Below are 18,053 nucleotides of genomic sequence, written 5' to 3' on the forward strand. Positions count from 1 at the left end.
ACGTCGTGGTCTGGGCCTAAACAGGTGACGCAGTAAGAATGAAAATCAGACTTCAGGTCTGAAACTCGAAAACGAAAATTTCAGAAGGCCAACCGGCACTTGCAAACTGCTTCTGCTTCGGGCACCTGATGTAATGGCGTCGGCTGCATGTTTTATACCCCTGACGATCTGATGTCATGGAAGAAGCGACAGCGTCCGATATAGAAATCTCAAGATTCTGGTATTCAGGCTGACTGAGGGCTACCTGCAGGCAGATAACCCAAATGTGATGACTGCAATAGTGAAACACGAAGAACATCTACATCATCTCCCTTCTGGAAAATTTACACAATGTAATTATAATTCTGTAAAGTAATACTGTAATCCCCCTTTGGTCAAAATTCAAATCCTTTATTAAAGCGTTGTGGTCGGATAAATGTGAAGTCACTGACTCATTGTTATTATTTAATGCACTGATTCCAGTGTATGTTCCAAGTCCACAAGTGCACCTCCTCTGGTCCCTCCTTGCAATAGCAAAAAAAAAAAAAAAACATTACCTCAAACTGGAAAAGTAAGAAAATTACACCTTTTGTGGAATTTATATCACTGGGCAAAATATTTGTAATAGAGAATTAATGACTGTGACTTACAGAACTACAAGAATGACACATAAAAAACTAGCTTGGTTAAAACTTTAAAAATTGTTAGATAAAATATGAATGTACTGAAAAAATTACTTCTATTATGAACATTGTATATAGTTAAGATTTGCTTATATTGTTTAACATTTATGATGCATTTGTATTTATGAAAACTTAAAAATTATGTGGAAAAAGGATGCTGTCATGGAGACTAATGCTTTCTTCAGTTAAAGTATGATTAAGAAATATCATCTATGTCCTGGTTAAATAATAGTAGCAAGCTCTTAGTACAGATGTCATTATTATTCTGTCTAAATATAGTTAATATAAATTATGGCAGGTATCACAGCTATGAGTGCTGTTTGATCAATCCTGATATGGTGTGCGTGGATGCAGTTGTGCCTGGCAGCTAGTATAAATGTCATTATTATTCTGTCTAAACATAGTTAATATCAATTATGGCAGGTATCATAGCTTCGAGTGCTGTTTGATCAATCTTGATATGGTGTGCGTGGATGCAGCCGTGTCTGGCAGCTAGTACAAATGTCATTATTATTCTGTCTAAACATAGTTAACATCAATTATGGCAGGTATCATAGCTTCGAGTGCTGTTTGATTAAGCCTGACATGGTATGTCTGGATGCAGCTGTGTCTGGCAGCTGTTGTATGTTGCTGTTTTCATCTCTGGGAAGCTGTGGGTTGCGACTTGTGATCAAGGTTTACTGATGCTTGTGTATTAGGAAGAGACATTTGATGTTTTAGCCTGGAACCAGGGGAAGGGGGTGGATAAAACTGTGATTTGGGATATTTTGGCAGAGAATAGTTTGTTTATACATCTGCTGAGTGAGAGGTGGGAAGACTGGTAGAATGTGTTATCTCTTGTTGTGGCGGCTTGTTGGGAGTTTTTTTTTTTTTATCTGTTTGCTCTCCGTTCTTTTCCTGGCTGCTGCCTCGCTGAAAGTGAGGGAATTTAGGCTTGAAGTTGCAGTGAAGTGAAGCTTTGCTTCAGGTGCATCACGAGCCTCTGGTATGCAGTACACAGACACAATAACAGAAACAGATGGTCCCAGGTTGCTATGGTAATGGAGAAAGAGTGATGATAATATAATAAAAGGGCTATTTTAAACCACATGTACACATATTGATGGTCTCCCAACACTACGTTTTTCTCATTAAGTTGATTCATGATAAAAAAAAATAAGCACAATTTTATATTTAAAATGTATTTGGTCCAAACACATTAAGGACTTGCATAAGAGTGGAAGTCTGAGTTATTGTGAAAGACTAAGAGCACTTGGTCTTGTGCAGTACCCTTTGCGGTGGTCTGGGAGGTGAGCTTGCTCGGACATGTTGGGCATATGGGGATAGCTGATTCTAGGGGTGTTTAGGGTTGCCGGGAAGTGCTAGAGAGTCATCAGATTTCCTTTGTGGAAATATCTGTGGGAATGGAAGGTGTGTTGTGTGGTTCACTGGCAAAGTGGCCACTGCATGGAACAGGCTGGTAAAAATGAACAGGACAAATACTGGTTTGGATATTTTAAGAACAGCCTGGAAACACACCATTAGAACTAGTGAATGGTATGCTGGCAAAACTGGATAGGTATCGTTGCCTGTGCTTGAAGTACTGATATGTATGTATGTAAGGATGGAAATATACTTACACCTATATTTACTACCTCCAAGATGATTGTACCTCTGAGTAGGAGAGATGCCATGAGGTACCACTACCTTAGTAAGGACTACAAATTATACTTTATATACATTCAGAAGGAAGGGTAACTATACAACTTAGCAATTGGTAAACAGTAGGCAAAAAATGCTGAATATAGACATGGGTACAGATAATGCCTTGCTATAATCAAAACTATGGAGGATGCAAAGTATACCAGGGTATCTGAGAGATAGTGGTAGAGAACACGAGAACTGTAATGTATTCAGACCAGGCTACTGCAAAAGATTGTAAGAAGAAGTTGATGTTTGAGTTGTAGGAAGCTGGCAATTTTTGAGGAAAGGAAGATCATTGATACAAATATCACAGACAGAAAGATATGAATATTTCTACAGGCTCTACAGTCCCTCCAGAAGAACAAAAGAATAGGAAGTATACAGGTTAACTTCTTTGGAGGTTGGTTATTACCTCAAAGATGATGCTAGTGTCCTTCTTTAAGACATGCCATTAGAAAAGAAAAATTCTGCAGGATGGAGGAGTTGCACAGTTTGGTCTCATCTTTATAAGGTGGCTTATGGAGTACATTGCCTGGACAACCTTGTAATCCATGGTGCATACACTGACAGTAGGTATCTTAAAAGAAAAGCTAGTAGTACAGAGAAAACATGTGACTTGAATGGACATACACCTTTGCTGTCAAAAGAAGAATGTTACCTAGTGAGTCCATTTAAAAGTACAGCTACCACCAGAATAATTGTTCCACCTACGTACATGCTCCCTTTGTCTTTTACATGTTCCTGTTGTACTCATAATCAGTAATACATTCAACCAATTCTATGGAGAAGGAATTCTGTGGATCTAACATAAATTTTTGAAGAAGCTTCTAATTACTTCATAAGTAAAACAAATTCTCACACATTGTATACTAAGCCCCTTCCTCCACATACTCCTTTTCATGTTAAGATCCACTGTTCCCACCCTTCATTTTAGGTTTCTGTGGACCAGCACTGAGCCTTCTCACTCCTGTCTCTTCTCTAGACTGTAAACATTCAGTGGCCTCAGTCTCCCCAAGTGTCATCTCCCTCCTCCTTTGAGCAGCTTCTGTACCTTTCGATGCTCTATGCCCTTCAGCCAGGCTGGTCACTGACGATCACTGGGGGGGGCAGCAAGTATTACGCATGGATTTCTACACAATGGTGATGGTCACTATCCAGTACATTAGGTGACACTGGTCTCAATGTGGCTGACACACCAGCTGGATCACAGTAAATGGAGAAGTCCAAATTCTAGTTCCTTAAATCCTAAATCTCCAGATCTTTTTGAAATTATATTTTCCTTGGGGGTCACAGCCCCATTTACAGGAAGATGCACTGAACCCTCCTCTGTGTTATAACTAACCCTGATAGCTGCTAAACCTCACAAGAAGCTATTATCGTTGAAATCTCATTTCTCTTGACATGTCCTGATCAAATGGCCTGTGCTATTTAGATGACTGATCAGGTGACTAGATGCCTTTCCTCAGCAGAGAAGACCAAGAGAACTGAAAGCAAACTGCAGGGCTGGACTTCACCATTGTCCTAGACAACAGGATAATGATACTAATTTGTACTACATGCTGCACAACGGGCACTCCATAAACTGTTACGATGGCTCTGCTCTGTTATATTGAACTGGTTCACCTTTGGCATGATCAGAACACCGGGATGTTTTTCTTATTGTACAGTTCCAGTCACCGCATCTCCAAACAGTCAATCAAACTTCAAGTTTCCAAAATGCACGACTTTGCATCTTTATCATTGAACTAAGCTGTCACCTCTAAAACCATTTATTCTTAGTGTGGTTTTCTTACAGTCCTCCATTCCAATGACTGAAAACTAATTTTACTCTCATTTCACTGCATGCATTTTTGCTTTGCTACAAGAAATGTTTTCACTGAAACATCCTGAAAAAAAAAAAAAAAAAGCTGTGCCATATACAATATCACTAGTGGTATACTGCACATATCGCAGTTATCCCCAATCATGATCCTTTAATTACCAACAATTTAAACAACATCTCATCCACTACAGTCTGCTTACTATCTGTTTTCAGTGGATACATTCTGAAGGCCTTCCTGGTATCCTGGAAGACTATTTCTGCTGAATTCCCTTTGTTCAACTTTTCCATGACAATACTGCAATAAGAACATATGCAAATATCAACAGTAAACCTTTCATTCATCAAAACTGTGTTCTTCAGCTATCCTTTGGCAACTGGTTTGTTTAGAACACTTTTCCATTTCTTCAGTTCATTTCAGATCTTGTATCTGAATTCAGACTGCATGTGGTTTAGTAGTTCTTTTAAATAACTCTTATAAGTTGAATATTTAGAAGTTTTTTCCATTAGATTTCTAGAACTGAAGTGAGACTCCCTAATCCACAGTTACTCAGCTACTTGTTTGAATCTACTGTTAAAGGAGCTGCATAACGCCATCCATTTCCTATCTTTTGATGTCTCTCAGGCAACCTATTTTAGAGAGTTACAAATATCCTTACCAAGACACAAGATACCATCTTCAAGAACTTTGGAGGCAGGCCAACAGGTTCTGAGCATTTTTGTCTTCTCACAGATTTAGTTTGTTTGCCTTGCCTACTTCAGAGAAAACTCTATCTGAAAAGCCCCTCGACCACTACCATCCCCTAAGACTTCCATTGCCGGTAGGGCTAGACTAAAAACTAAGGCAAAACTTTGAAGCGATCCACAACAACTAAACAGAGCATTGCACAAGGGTTGTGTTAGGTTGAGACTTCTGATCTCCTCTAAAAACCTTCCATTTTTATCTTAGGAGTCCAAGTCACCCACTACTCCCATTTTTAGTTTCTACTTACCTGTCAGTCTCACTCATTCCTAATTTTTTATTAATTGACATATTCTTTTTTCATCTTGATGGCTTCCAGGTTGATAACTGGTGAAACATGATGGCCTTTTCCTTCCCCTCTCGTTATTCAATTTCTTGCTGAGTCATCCACTTTTTCCTGTACCGCTGATGTCATCGCCTCTGCAACAGTAACCTCTTTACTCCTACCTGTTACTCTCATTAGAATCTCATCTCATACCTTTTTTAGATCGACCTTTCAATGTCCCAAACCTTTACTCCAGGCTAAGTTTAAACTCCACAGAAGTATGATTGGGGTACTGTAGACAGACAGATAGATGTAGTCTTTTATCCTTATATGCTCTAACTAATCTTCAGATCCTGTCTCAGATTTTTTTCTCCTTAATTTGGCATTTAAACATCTTCATTTTCTAAGAACTTTTCCAACATAATCATACCAAATGTCTCCATGACCAGGATCAACAAGCTCTTCAAAAAATCCATTCAGCTTCTCTACCAGGAATTTATCCTTAATAGTCTACATTCCTTATGCAGCCAGTACATGATTCCTCACTGCTACATCATTCCTTTCCTCTTCTTTCCCTTATCTTAGATATAAACAGTTGTTTCCTGTCCATTGGCATACACCTCATCTTCTTTTGCTATCACGTAGTCAACACCCTCCATTATATGCAGCACCAGACCTCCTCACATCATTCACCACTCCATTTTCTGGAACAAACTATACCTGGCACTGTAACATTCTAGTCTTTACAGTGACTAGGTCAGATATCACTCATCCTGCTACATCCAACCTCCTGTCTAGAAGCACTGCATGGAGCAAAACTATCTTGTTCATCAGACTCCTGGCACTAGTCAAGATTAAGGGTCATCACTATTTTACTTTTCCTCTGTTGGTATCAGCCACTCTAGTAGGCTTTCTTAATACACATAACTCTCCTTGTCCCTCCATATTTTGATATAAATTCACCACCCAACAAGGCTAGCACTGCTTTATTCAAACAGTGTATCAGAATAAACTCATTAGCTAGAAACATTGGAACTCACTAATGATACACCTGTAGGTGACTTCACACTGGGTTTTAACAAAAGGCATAATTTGGCAACTCATTCAGAACTACTGGTCAGTTAATAGAAAATGCATGAGTCCCTGATAGTTCTGCTCACTAGATATGCTTGGTCATCATTAAGAGGTGGCAGTGGGAGTGAAGTAGTTCTTTACTCTTGGGAAAATCAACAGTGACAACTTGAAGATTTCTATTATTTTTTCACTGCTATCATCATGGAGGGCTTCAGGTAAAGGAGGATGAGCCTTACTACATATGTCTCAGTGATGAACCTAAAGTTAGACAGCAAAGAAGGCAAACAGAATAACATAGTACTCTGGATGATTGCTTCTTCTCTTGGAATATGAAGCTAGCATCTGCAGCATAATAACTCAGCAACCACAGCGACTTTCAGGTGGACTTCTTTGTGAAGATCACCACAGCAATGGATGAAGTCAAAATGGTTCACAATGCTTACCTTGACCTGGACAAAGCATTTGACACAACACCCCACTTGCGCATCGTTGACAAACTCAAGAAGTTAGATATAAACCCTTATATCACCCGGTAGATAGCCAGGTGGCTCACAGACTAGACCAAGAAGTTAGAAATGGCCAGTCCACCTCTACAAAGAAGCCAGTCACAATGTAGTTTCTCTGGGATTGGTCCTGGGACCACTTCTCTTAAGTGAAGGCCACTGTCAAGGGCCTCTGGCTGACCAGATTTTCAGACAATTTCAAATTAGGAGCAGCCAAAGAATCTCCCACTGATATGAATATTCACCAGGAAAGGCTGACACAGAGAAATAATTTGTTCAGGACCACGGACTGAAACTAAATGCCAAGAAATGCATAATAGTATCCTTTGGGAATCATTCACCTCTGGTAACTATCTTATTGACAACACACCCCTACAAGTCGGCCTAGTAGTCAGGGACTTGGGGACACACATAGGCAGCAAACTAGCCTTTGATCATCACATGTCTCTACAGTAGTGAGGAAATCATTCCATGTTGTGCAACTTACAATTAAAGGAATGGCACCTAGGTCCAAGTAGGTCATTGTTCAACCTTATTCAGCATTCATTAGACCTATCATTTTGTACAATACCACATTTGGTATGTACCTAACCAGGCACATCCAGCAACTGGAACATCAACAGCAGTTCATCACCAAAAGAATGTAGGCCATAAGTAACATGTACCATGCAGACAACCTCAAAGCCCTATGCCTGTATTCTGTCTGCTACAGGCTGTTGAGGGGAGACCTATGACTGGCATACAAGGCATTATCAGACCCCACTCTGATGGACCTCCTACATATCCACATAACAAACAGTACCAGAATTACCTGTTTTAAAGACTTAAACCTTGCCTATGATATAAATAAGACCTGTTGGAGAGACAGGTATGTATCCCATAGACTACCTCTTGTCTGGAGCAGGTTCCTCACCCATGTGAAGCAGAGTTCCTCCCTAACCCAATTCAAGTGCAACTTGGGCAATTCGATAGGAAACTGGAAATTCATCCCTGCTCTGGCAACTGCATCTCTAATGGACACAAGCAGCTTATAAATGGTTTATCTCCCTCGCTCCTGATTTAAGTGGTTCATCTCCTAAGCTCCTTCTTACACTTTTTAAGGATAACAGCACTTGTCAAAGATTTGGGATGCATGGCTAGGCTTAAAAAGGCCCTTGTGGCCATTAGCCTAGTACATACCTATGAACCTATGGATAAATGGATGTGGGCTGGTGCTGAATGTCACAAAAGCCAGTTCTTAGCAAAGTTAATTTGTTGCATGATCAAGAGAAGAACAGAACAGAACAGAACGGAAAAGTGAAAATTCCTTTGTGTTATTGCTTGGTTGTACGACACGTCAACATTATTCCTATATAGAGCTTTCCAAAAAGAAGAGTGCGTCTTTCTTACAGTAATTATAGAGGAAGGCCAAATGACCTGGGATTATATAAGGATAGATTTCTTTAGCTGTACTTGTTTATACTTTAGTTGAAGATGGACCGTACATTTATCACAGATGTCTTCAAGCAAGTACAATTATAGAGAGGAGGTGGCTTAAATTAGATAATTTAGAAGAAGGTGGAGGAATCAGCAAATGGTGAAACAGCAGAGTGGAAGGTGAGATATCCAAAAGGAAGACACAAATTACACATTCACATAAGAGGTTAGTGTTTCATTGGAATACACCACCTAAATATCTAATGGGGGTCTTGCAATAAAATTAGGAGAAGACAGACTCCAGGTATGATCAAAACATAGATGGTATAAGAGCGGATTAAGATGTTCTGGCAAACAGCTATGTCTTAAGGTGCTGACTTTCAATCAGACTTTGACTTAGATGATATTATGAGCACAGAAATGTGAGGATATTTCTTACTGAAAGACCATACCTCTGAAAATATATACTATATGGGCATATATTATTGAAATAAAGCACTTCTACTGAGGAATAACAAGTTTTAGGCCTTCTGAGCAACTATAATAAGTATAAATGCAGTGTCTGTTATGGAGTTGTCGACTACACAAATAATCAAATACTTGCCTAGATATCCACTCTGACTTCATAAGTCTACATTTTACCTAAATACATACAAGAATAGTCAAAGAAAAAAATATAACAGAATAATCCACTGCAGAAGATCTATTCCAGAACAGGTGGACAGCACTTTACAAAACTTACCCTTCAGACATGAATATTCTTCTTAGACACCTTCTTACAATATTAGCTAATTTAGGAAGGGGCCTTCTTGGTGCATTCACATTCCCTTCCATTCATATTCAACATTTTTCTTCTGAAGTATCCATGCTACAGGGGCAGGGCACACCTAATGTCTGCACACTTTCTCTTAGATCTGGCACTTTCATGTTCACCCCAGCCAGTAAATGAGCGCAGTTGGTGCAATTCCAGAAAAAAATATGAGTATTTTATATTTGCTCTGTTAACAATATATACAGAAAGACCTGTCAGTCTTAAATGGAAATTCAACATCATCTGCTGAAAACAGGCATTGTTCAAGCACAGATGGATGATTAAAGGTATGTGGGACCTAAAAAGGCAGTTCCTTTTTTATTCAAACTGATATATTGTAAGAAAATATGTTTTAACTAACCTCAGGAATCCTCCTTGATAGGTATGCCATTGGGTTGCATCCCAAATATCAAACCAACTAGGGTGGAAAGGTCAAGAAAATAGCAAAAAAGGATCAGAAGATTGAGTCCAAAAGTAGTGAGTTAACAAAGAAGGCCCAACTAAGTCATGGTCAAGACAACAATACTCATAAAATGTGTGAAATGAGAACCAGTTGGCTGTGTCACTGATGTCTGCAAGGGCAATGTTTCTGAAGCAATCACTGGATGCACCAGTACTTTTAATGGATTAGTCTATGAATACAGCATACTCCAGTGAATGGTCATCTGTATGATGGCAAAAGATAATGCAGGTCGCAAAGGAGTTGAAAAGGATTTGCTTTGTAATTACCAGCCCTTCCCTCTATGCAGCAAGAGAGATCAGTGCTTGTTTAGGATTTATAAACTCATTCAGTAACAGATCCTAAGCAGACAGTGCAGACCAATGTTGGAAAGGGCTCTATCTCTCCTTTAGTTTCTGGAACAATAAAGAAATGAGTCATATGGATGGAATGTTTAGGGATAACCTGTAATCCACTTTTGGGAAAAAATGGTCAATCTTAAGTAGCACCTAGTTGTTGCAAAATGACAAATGATTCAGTAAATATGCACACCTATGACTCTGGGAATCTGTAAGCAGAGGTAAAGGCCACCAGAAAATGCAAATTCACAGAAACAAAGAAACAAGCATCAATGAGACCAAACCAGGTGAAGACTGTTAAGGAACTGCCTACCTACCTAAAGATTAAGGCTATGGTCCTGCTCTCTACAAGGATCTAAAGGTAGAAATAGCTGATACAGACAGCCTAACCATGAAATAACTGAGTCCCAAACTATACAGGTGGTTGAGCTAGAGCAGGATCTCATGTAAACTTAAAATATTTGGCAGTATTGGGCACCTTTTCATACAAATGGAGAACCTTTTTTCATTTGCCAGAGTACACCTGCTGGGTGGAAAAATTCCAGGTAAATGTATTTACTTTTAACAACTCTGCTTGTTAATCATGAAGACTACAACAGCAGCCACACCCTGAGTTGGAGTCAACTGTCACTGCAACATACCTCTCAACTGTCAAGAGTTTTGCAGAATGTCCAGATTTTCACCTCATAACATTTTTGGCTTTCTGGCAAATCAATGAGGATTGAATTCATTAAATAATGGACAGTTGCATTCTAACTTACACATGTGATTTCAGTACAATTAAAGCTGTTATTAGGGAGAACTAGGTCATCCTCACTGACAATCAGCAGCTTGTAGGGGTATTAGGAGAACACCCTACTTTTGTATATAAAAATTAGCAGAATCATATGTAGCTATGTGGAAAAGAAAAAAGTAAGGAACAATAGGATGGCATGAGCACTAAAATATGCGGGCCATCTAACTGCACTTTCTGCGAATACTTGATGAGGTGAGACTCATTTGAGTGCCCCTATCTTAAAAGGATGGTGAAATCTTCAGCAGGTGGTAACTTTAATACTGAAAATGTATGTAGGGCCATGTGCAATGACTGCCCTGCATTTTATGTGGGTAAGACTATGAATAAACTGAAAAGGAGTATTTCAGGTAATATTTCTGACATCAGATGTAAATGCCAGAGGGCCGCCTTATCCAAACACTTATTACAACAACTCAGACATTCTGGTTTTAAATTTATTACTCCACATTGTGTGGAGATGGATGATTGAAGGGGGCGTCAGTGGTGTTTTGGAGAAAAAAGAATTATGCTGGCAGCTGAAATTAAATGCTTTCAGAAAACCAGGACTTAACTACCACTGCTCTCTTAAGTGTGTGTTGAATTTACTTAAGCTGCCACACAACCTGTAAAGTTTTTTTTAGAGAATTTGTGAGGAATACTTTTATATACTAAAGGTATCAAACCTGCTAAAAAATAATAAAAATGATGTGTAGAATAAGTATAAATATATTTGTGTTTAGTTACAGTAACCTCAATTCTGATTTGATTAGATTTAGTACGCTCTTGCATAACCAGAGATTAAAACGGTCGATTCAAAACACACATTTTTTCATGCCACTATTACCATAAAGTTTTGGTATAATTCCCCCATTTAGCATACTGGTGCATGCTCATGCACACACCTGCACACTTTTATATACTACTAGTTTACTTCATCAACTGTTTTCTGTATTTCTGTTTGTTTTTTCTACTGGTTTTGATTGTATAAACATTTTTTGAGGCTGTAAACATGAAAACTGTCATGACAGTTTTTTCCCTCTAAACTGCAAAGCACATACATTTTCTCTGAGATGTAAATAACTTAGTTTTTATGCACACTAATACATATGGATGGATGCATGCTAGATATTATTACACCGATATATATTTATATTTATAGTGTTCTAATTAGATAATGTTTATGGTTAGATAGTTACATGTCTATTTTTGTCTTGTATCTATCTAGTTAACTCTTTTTACTTATCTACCTATGTATATGATTTTAGTTCTTGTCACAGACCCGATGAAGGCTTTACTGCATTTGTTAGCCAAAGGCGATTTTAGTTAAAAGTCAGTCCTTTTATATGTATGTTATGATTTTCTTAATACCTAATTTTGGAATGTGGGCTGCAAATAGGTAGTGTTTTCTTTAAACAGGATTTAGTTTGATCTAATCAACAGTAGTGTGTGGGGGTGGGTACTTGCTGTTCTTAAATGCACTTTTATGGCCATGTTTATATTGTTTGCCTAGAATAATGTAGTTTAAAATTAAACAATACATATATTTTCCACACCTACTTCTAAGTGTATAAAAGCTGATTTGTTTAACATTGTAAAGAATTTCTGATTTTTTGTTACTGAGGATCAATTGCCTGTGATGAATAAAGGCTTGATGCTTTGGAACACTTCATGGGTTTCATGATTTTTAGAAATTTGTGACTGAGCTCATCAATGAAGTTTTAAGACTACTACTTTTTTTAATTCATTAAATAATGACACACATTTGTGTTTCAGACTTCTTTTCCTTCAGAAAATGCATACTTATACAAATCCTGTTAGTCTATAAACTTTCTAAAACCTGTCCCCATTTTTAGGCCATTGACCCCATTATTTTAGGCTTTATCCATATTTCTTGTAGTAAGAAACTGACAGGTATGCACTGCAACCATTGGGAAACCACTGAATAGAACTGGAACAGTCTCCTTTATTACTAGGGACCTGAGATATCGACACAACACATCTCTCAGCAGCAGGCACAAATGATTAGTTTTGTTTCTCTTATTTGCAATTTGCAGTAAGGAGTTGCATCTAAGAGAAAGGCATACATTAAACTTCCTTCTCACAGGCTGCAAGATACATCCATGGTGAACCTCTCACTTGCCCAGCTTCACCAAGCAGAAGAGGGAGATAACTGCATTCTCCAAAGTGGAAAAAGTTCACTGTTGCTAATGGCTCACTTCTGGATGATCTGAATAAGACCTGATTCTTAAATCTGTAGTTCTAGGACAAAAATGGAGTAGTTCAGTAAGTCCACCAGTGCACTTACCTCATCTGTAACATGAACTACTACGACACTGGTGCTTTTCTCTATGGATTCGAATGAGATGATCACTGTATTTCTGCTATACAGTACAACCACATATCCCCCCAGCCTGATGAGGTACCAATGGATTGGTTGGTAGACTGAATTAGGGCAGGCTCCACAAACAGCTCTGCTCCATGACCTTCAGGACATGGAGACTGCGTGAAGCTCTGACTGTCTGATGTGGAACCCATCTCCTAGTGGGGCCATTTCCTCTGAATCACAGAACAGCCAAGGTAAGCTGCCATCCACACTAATGAAGGACCTGTGTCAGGTTCATCTGCTGGAATTGCAGGAAAACTTGATGACTGGTGGACTTAGTGAACAGTCTGACACAAAGAGAATATCTGTGACTGGGGAGTGGCTCTGAAACCAGTGACTGTTTTTAGTCCACAGTGACATTTTACAGTCCCCTGAAACATCAGCATCCTCATCTATGCAAGTTGCATCATTACCCATTAACATGTGAAAAGTTCTTACACTGAGTTTATTAAAAAAATAACAATAATAATATGATCTTTCTTATGAACAGGTCACACGTATGCACGTAATTAAATTGATTGGATGTTTGATGTTAAAATGGTTCATAGGTTCATAGATTAGTACTAAGCTAACTGCCCTTCTGGGCCATTTTAAGCTTAGCCAATTACCCCATATGAGAATCAAACCCTGTACCATGTCTCTGTAAGGTAAACACCTTAACCATTATGCCAAGCTCCCATTATAAAATAACTAAAATACTTGTAAAGATATTGAATTTTAGAGCATTCATGGGGAAAAGGTTATTGTTTTCTATTTATGCACTGGATCAACCAATAAAATATGTAAAAAATGTCATGGATTATTGAAGCCATGGAGCTCAAGACACTTTTATGATCTCCTGAGCCTTTCCATAGGCTGGAATAACTGACAGTGGACAGTGTCCAGCTGTGTTCCTATGAAGGCAATCTGCTAAGATGGTTTCAAAGAGAACTATTTCATAAACAACCCTGGGAATGCCTCCATGTAAGTATTCATTCTAGGGTCTCAATAAGGAATTCCTTTGATTGAATCCCTGGGATCTAGTCATCCAGGTACAAAAACAGATATAGGTTCATAGGTTGGTACTAGGCTATCAGCCCTAAGGCCTATGCAAGCCTAGCCATAACAATTCCCTGGAAATTTTTTCCCACAATATTTACTTCTCTGGGCCCCTGTCTAGCAGGGTGACTGACATGATCCCTGGGGTGAATTTCCCATCTCCCATCCAATCAAAGCCGACTCTGGTGGGATACAAACCCACAACTTTTGAATCCCTTTTACCATTTTACTTAGAGGTGCTTCTCCTGGTTACTATAGCCACCACCTTGGTAAACACTCTGCGTACACAGGAAAGCCCAAAAGGCAAATTCTACAGTCAAAGAGGTAGATACCCACAGTGATTTTAAGAAACACAGTGCAAGCACCCAGTCATTTATCTGCTAAGAGGCATCTGTCATATCCAGTTATAGTATTCAAGTGTCAGTAGGAATTTGTCTCCCCTGGAGTTTCACTATCCACTGCGAAAGAAAAGGAATATGCTCAGTAAAGTTGCCAAGAACCATGATGGGGCAGAAGTCATATGATTATTTTAGTATTACAAAAAAAGAGAAGCACAATTTCTGGCATTATTCTGAAAAATTAAGAGTTCTACAACCCATATTGCATGTTGACTATAGGTCTATCTCAACAGGTCTGTGGAAAAAGTTTAATTTCTTCTTGGAGATCTTTATGGCTGATAAGAGCTCTAAGACATGGTCAGCTGTAACCACATTGGAAAAACAATCATTTATTGTGGTGGCTGTCAAAGCTAGGGTAAATGCAGTGAACAGCCCCATGCTCAACAGTAGCTAGGACTGTGGCAGCTGGGCTTACATATTCATTTCTTTGGTCACATTAGATGGCACTAGACAGAGCAAGACTTTGTGATATTTGAATATCTTCTGCAGTCCATGAGCATGCTTCTAATGCTTGATTGATTAGACTAGCTTAGAAGAAGAAGAGTTAGTGAAGCACAAAGGGGGCTTATAAATAATGTTTAGAGTGAAGATTACATACTTCTTCTTCAAGAGGTCAGCCAGCATGATCTGAGTAGGCTAGCTTACCTACTCGGGCAAATGACAGAGGTGCCCAGGGGGGATAGCAGTGAGAGGCCATGGCTGTCTCAACTGTCCTGGGGGTGATGGAGGTGGTTGTGGCTCACCACTTGGATGACACCTCATGGGAACAGTTGGAGTTACACTCATGGAGCATGAACCTGTGAGCATGTGCTGCCATGATGCACATGTACATAGTTGGGGAATAAGTGTAGTCAGACATGTCCAAAAAGGCAGCCTGCATGCAGTCGAGCCTGAGAAGCTACCATGCGACTGAGGAAGTTCTCCACCTGGAATGGATAGGCCACATCACAAGACAAGCAAGATGACCCACTCCCAGCCACCAGACTCTAGCTGCTGGGGAACTGATGGACCAGCTAGGTTACCCAGGCAGGAAAGAATGTGTCATAGGGCTCTCACCTGTCCTGGAGATGCCCAGCTCCCACCTCACTGAACAAATGGAACGCTGGGTGCATGCAGAGGAACCTTAAGGTGTGATCCTGTGGAGAGGTATTATACCACATGGAAGCCTGCCCGGAAGATATAAACTTGAGTCTTGATCACTTTCTCATTCATCCAAGGCACACTGAGAGAGGAAGGCTTCTTCAGTACCTATTATATTAAGGAGGACTAAAAAAAGACAGGTGTGACAATGAACTGAGGTGCTAAGCCTCAGTGTGGTAGGGGAGAACACACTCTTACCACCCCTCCAGATTTTTATCCTTCTTCTCTGTTGGCAAGGTAGCAAATTTCGGTGATGTCTGGTACATGTGTTAGACCAAGAACATAACACATGAATCAGCCTAAGGATGCCTGGTCAGGATCTTAGTCAAGTCAGCTGAAGTGTTATAGAAACCATCCATTTCCATAACAGCAGAATTGTATTGTTTCTAAACTGCACATATACAGGAATCTTTGCATTGAATGCCTCAAATTTTCCTGAAAAGGGAGTCATCTGTAGCAGCTGTAGTGTGGAGCAAAGTATTATCCTTCTTTCTCATGGAAATAATGGCTTCTCAGTTCTCAGATTCCTCCTGACAGGATCATAACAGGAAGGGAGTGCCCCATACCCCACCAGCTCCAAAAGAGAGAAATTCAAGCATGATCACCATGTGTAGGGTTGAGCCTGTAATGGTAAGCCTGCTTTCAGGGGTGCACAAGTCTTGGTGCCAGCACTGAGCTAGGTTATGAAAAACTGCAATCCTTCAGTTGCATGGACAGGTTTCACCAGAATTCAAATATCTGCCTAAAGTCAAATGCCTGAAGAATGAGTCTCACTATACCAAGAGCTCAAATACCTTTACTTGTCAACAGCATCAAACCGTTTGCACGTAAAAGGAGACCCTACATACATCCAACAACCAATTAATCTTCCAAATCTGTTTTCATCCAGTTCAAGGTTGCATGGGGTTGAAGTCTAGCCAACCATGCAGTAGGAACAAGGTAGAAGCCAGTGGCAGATAGAAAGTCAGTCACATGTACATACATATCCATACTGCTATTGGCATCTAGGGACATCCTGGTATTACCAACCTACAGCATGTATTTGGAATATGTACGAAAACAGCCTGACAGAAACCCATGTGAACATGGGAAGAACTTGGGAACTCCACAAAGCAGGTATATCAGCTATGAGTCAGTCGAGAGGGTTAAGCAAGCGAGGCAGCAATGCTAACCTCTGCATCACCATGCCACCCATTGCCAACATGTATGGCTATTTAAAATTCCTGACATTTTAAACTCTAGTCTGAGTATGTATTCACTTTTCTTTTCCTGCCTACTATACATTCTGTCCCATAGTATGAATTACTGTGCGAATACTTGATACTTGCTTACCTACCATATATGATTGTCTCACTGTCTATTCCTACCTCACTTTTAAAAAGGAAGGCCTCAACATTCAGAAGATTACTCTGGTGAATAAAAAAACAGTAACTAAATACTGAATACCTATTACAGAAATATTTGTTTAAGGAAATACCTACACAAACAAATTAAAATCCAGGATCTGCCTGCAATCCAGTATCTTTATACACTGAGAAGCCTACAGAGAGCCACCAAAATACTAAATGTCATCCTGCAAACAGTCTGTTTATGAGCCTGTCATTGGGTAAAAGATACTGCAGTAATTGATGCAGGATAACTAGATTCAAAGGCAGTTTTTACCTGAAGGTGATCAGACTTCTTAACTCCAACATTAGGTCTGATCGTTGGCAGGTCAGGATGTTGGGACTTCCCATTCACTGTGTGATATTATTTTATCTATTATTTATCAAGCCCAGCCAACCATTATAAATTATACCACCAACCCAGATGTAATACTTTTTTTCTCCAGCTGCTACTGCTATGTGTTTGTTCACCCATAATATGGTACATGGTTCATTTGCAATACTATTACTTGAACATTGCAGCTAGATTTGTGTTTTTAGTATCTTAACAAGTGTGCGTTTCAAGGAATATATGTAGCTATATACTTAGGTGTAGAGTTGATTTATATGATGGTGGTAGTATTATTATATGTTGTTTTAAATTATGTCTTTCTATGTATGTGATTTCTTTTTTGTCTGTCCATGATGTGCTGATTGCATGGAATCTCACTGAATCTACACTTGTGTAGATCTAAATGACAATAAAGTTACTTTTGAATTTTGACTTTGACTATAAATGGAATTTGGGCTATACAAATTCTTAGTAGAAACATATTTAAAAGTATAAGAGGAACCACATAAAATGACTATTTAAGAAAATGAAAGATTAATAATGTAAATAAAAAGGTGCAGTTGAGATCTACATAACTATTTGTTAAACCAGAATATTTTCAAGTAATCATATAATCCCAGAAGTTCCATCAGAAGGCTACACAATTAATATTAACACCATGCATAATTAAATGTAGAATGGTGCATACCAGGACTGATTTTATGAAGGTAATAGACATTTGAATTTGTAACCAAGGTCTAAGCAATCTGCATAGCTCACACTGGCCAAGAGCTTGTTGTTCTCAATAGTCTTATCAAGGTACTATCAGGCTGTAATGCATTGGTACAGTC

The 18,053-nt window shown here is 39.1% G+C and overlaps 1 protein-coding gene across 1 annotated transcript in view; it reads right to left on the minus strand.

Moving 5' to 3' along the window:
- Window positions 1-18,053, minus strand: part of LOC122810570 — a 945,872-nt gene that overhangs the window by 55,194 nt on the left and 872,625 nt on the right. The window lies entirely within an intron of this gene.

This window comes from Protopterus annectens, chromosome 9.part0, assembly GCF_019279795.1.
Source record: "Protopterus annectens isolate FY-2018-M chromosome 9.part0, PAN1.0, whole genome shotgun sequence".
NCBI classification, from domain to species: domain Eukaryota; kingdom Metazoa; phylum Chordata; order Ceratodontiformes; family Protopteridae; genus Protopterus; species Protopterus annectens.